We start from the raw sequence: 3,775 nt of genomic DNA, 5'->3' as shown, positions 1-3,775 counted from the left end.
TTTGGTACCAGGAGTGTTTTTATCATTGACCACATCCCTCTCATTTTTTATATTTTATTTAAAGACAGGGTCTCACTGAGTTGCTTAGGGCCTTGCTGAGTTGCTGAGGCTGGCTTTGAACTTGTGATCCTCTTGCCTCAGTCTCCGGAATCACTGGGATTATAGGCATGTGCTACTATATCTGGCTATAATGTTCTATATCCTACTTTTCTCCATTAAAAATATATTCTAGGTGCTTGCTTCGGTAGCACATATACTAAAATTGGAACAATACAGAGAAGATTAGCATGGTCCCTGTGCAAGGATGACACACAAATTCATAAAGTACTCCATATTTAAGAAAAAATATATATATATTCTAGGGGCTGGGGTTGTGCTCAGTGGTGGAGTGCTTGCCTCACACATGTGAGGCACTGGGTTAGATCCTCAGCACTACATAAAATTATTAAAGGTATTGCATTTATCTACAACTAAAGAAAAAGTATATATATTTTTTTCCTGGAATTTTGTCTAGTTGTATATTTTCCCTTGTATGGATTACTGTGCATCATAATTTATATAGCCAATCCTCTGTTGATGGACATTTAGATTTAAAAATTCCTTTCCTTTTGAAATTAATGCTGTGATGAATAGCCTTGTACATATATTATTTAATCTGTAGGTTAAATTCCCATAGATGGGACTGCTAGATGAAATAGTATTTGAATTTGTAAGTTGTTAGATGTTGCTAAATTGATCTCCATTGGCAAACCCAAATATCTCAAAGGTATTCATTTTAAAAGTCCTTTACAGCATTCAACTTGCTATAAAGATTTTTCTTCACTAGATCAGAGGTAGGAGGAAGAGATAACATTTTGGAGATCATTTTCATAAGCAAATTCAAAATTCTTTACTAAATAAAAGAAGGAAATAAAAACAAATTGTTTTACTATGTATCATGTGTCATCCTTGATTATTTATGTAGATGAATCCTCCCTACCATTCTGAACTTGGTTTCATTGTTCTTACTCAAAGATGCAAAGAAAAGTCTCAGAAAGATTAAATTATCTAAGGTTTTGCTAAAGTTTGCTCTACAGAATCCAAAAGCTTTTTTCTTCTTTCTTAAGGGGAGAGACATGTCTCTAGCTGCAGAGATGCTCATATGAGCAGTGGTAGTCAATATATCTTGTCCCTGATTCTTGTGTTAGAATGAACAGCCAGGATGATATATGCTGACCATCAAGTTGTGATTCGCCCAAAACTTAACTAACCTATGAGACTCACTGTCAGAAGATGGAATCAAGTTAAATTCTCTGGAATAGAGATTTTTCATAGTTTTGTAGAATATCTTATCTAATAATAGCATTTTCTGTTACACAATCTAAGATAAGGCAATCAGATAATTTGCTTGAGGATATAAATTAATTGCTGGCAGAAGTCAGTCAAAAAAAAGAATATATGTTTTGACTGGAGTCCAGTGAGCAGAAAGACTTAATTCATGCAAGCTACTGCTTTCTAGATAACCCAAGGCAAAGAATAACCAGCCCTATTTCAGCCCTCCATCTGCAAAATGGAGAGGTTCTATTAGAGACAACATTGATCACTAACAGTATACTTGGCATAAAATTAGTTATGATTTCTGATGCTGTATGAATTATGTATTTGGTTAAAAAAAACCAACTTTATAGCCAAATAGACCTGACTTGGAACCCATTTCTTTGTATTGAGTATGTGACCTTGGGAACTTCAATTTTTTTTTTAAGTCTTGCTTTTATCTGAAAAAGTAAGGATATCAGTGATAACCACCTCATAGGTTTGTAGTGAAAATTAAATGAATCCATATGAATAAAATGCTTAGCACTGAGCCTGGGAACATAGTATGTACTCATTAAATAGTAGTTGCTAGTCATGGTAGAACTCTTTTCCTATCTAAAGATCTCTTTAGTAGTGGCTATTGGGGCTGATTTCTGTACTGTGAGAAACAACTTTGTGTGTTTAATATGGCTTCATGCTCAGCTAAATCAAAACAGAGGTAAAGCTCCACCTGACCTTGTCGGCGATTAGCTTTTGCCTTTTCATGCGTGAGATTTGATTATCTTTATCATTGTCTTAGCTTGTGTTACCTACACATCATAAAATTATCCCAACCTTTTAATATCCTGTCACAAACATTTATCTTTTTGACCTTCAGTGGAATTGTAGTAGGATTGCCTGCTGTTGAATACATCTATCTATCTCATGTAATGTGAATTTGCCAGTGTTCAAGTTTAATATTTACACCAAGGCCACTTAGGTGCCATGAGCTTTGATTCATCCTTGCCACTAGATGGCACTATAATAGAACACATTTGTTATAGTTATTCTTTCCTGTCTAGGAAGACATGCCACAGAAACAGGAGCTGAGGAATGGCCCATGTGAAACTGAAGAAGAGAGGGCTTTGGAATAGGGATATTTTATAAGTGGGAGAATTTAGTTTGGGTTCCTCCAAAAGTTGGTCTTGGAAGTAGTCATAAGAGAACAGGAATAATGAGATTGAAGAGGAACAAAGGAGAAACATAAGTCTGACACTTTAACTTGCTGTGGGCAATAAGGCTCAATTCTATTGGAACTTACTAAGTAGCACATAGACTGCCCCCTCTTCCAATCTTCAGCACAATGGCTGGGAGGCAGGAGTGCATATCCATTAGCTCTTGTCCATTGGTCAAGATTGGACTCTGTTCTTTCTCTCCATGTATGCATGTGTTAAGAGAATTCTTTCAAGCTCCCAAAACAGGCTTGGGGCAGAAAGTAAAGATATTCAGTAGGGACTAGAGGTGAGATCTTATCATTTGAAGCAAATCTAAGACTATCGTGAATTACTATTCCAATCTGGTCAAAATCAAATGTAAGGCTAGGTGGATATGACTCGGGGCACCAGATGTGTCTGCTGCAGCTACCTAATAAATCATGTACTCGGTAAATTCTTCCAGTTGAAATAAACAAAGAATTCTAATGAACCATCTGCATCTCCAAATCCTTGGGGGCTACCTAATAGGTAGCCTAACAAATGCTTAGTGAATAAAAATCTAAATGGCTATTACATGAAATTCAGAAGAAGGAAATATCTTGCCCTTTAGATCTTAGTATGAAAGAGTTTCCAAATCCTTTAATTCTTATGTACTAGGGTATAGAAGCAGGAGGTATTTGTTGCTGTAGGAACAGGAGTTTGCTATAGGAAAACTATGTATTGGGGAGTATGTAAAGGAGAAATTGTATTGTAGTGGGAGTCTGGAGAATTTGGGATCTACCTATGATGTTGGATATATCTTTTAGGTTACCTTAAGATAACTTTTGGGAGCTCTGTGTCTTTATTGAGAGAAGATAGCTATCTATCCATCTATCTCCATATATAATCTCTAATCATCCTTAAAATTTCTTCTATCCCTAAGATATTATGAAAATTATATATGTAGAAGAATATTTGACTTTTGTGAATGGCTTTTTGTACTCAAATATATATTACATTTGCATGCATGACATGATAAGTTTGTAGACATTGGAATTGTTTTAAAGATGAGCAAATCTTGATTTTTTTAAAAATAAAAGTTTCTTTGGTTTCCCAAAAGTAGTATGTCAGATATGCAAGTAAACAGAAGAAATATTAATATTAAGATATGCATATTACTATAAATTAAACCTTTTTATTCTGCATATTGTATATTCCAGTGAAATTTTTATTCTGAAAAATGGAGTAATTAGTCAGGCAAGGATTGAACAGGAAGCAGAGATCTAGAACTTGCAGCAATATCACTAGGA

At 34.9% G+C, this 3,775-nt stretch overlaps 1 non-coding gene across 1 annotated transcript; it reads left to right on the top strand.

Moving 5' to 3' along the window:
• Window positions 1–232: 232 nt before the first annotated feature.
• On the top strand, window positions 233–339 carry LOC144375544 (U6 spliceosomal RNA). The gene has a single exon (XR_013435611.1). It is a non-coding gene; the product is annotated as a U6 spliceosomal RNA (small nuclear RNA).
• The last annotated feature ends 3,436 nt before the right edge of the window (window positions 340–3,775 follow it).

The sequence above is a fragment of the Ictidomys tridecemlineatus genome, chromosome 2 (assembly GCF_052094955.1).
Source record: "Ictidomys tridecemlineatus isolate mIctTri1 chromosome 2, mIctTri1.hap1, whole genome shotgun sequence".
NCBI classification, from domain to species: domain Eukaryota; kingdom Metazoa; phylum Chordata; class Mammalia; order Rodentia; family Sciuridae; genus Ictidomys; species Ictidomys tridecemlineatus.
This window is presented reverse-complemented; position numbering and strand designations above follow the sequence as displayed.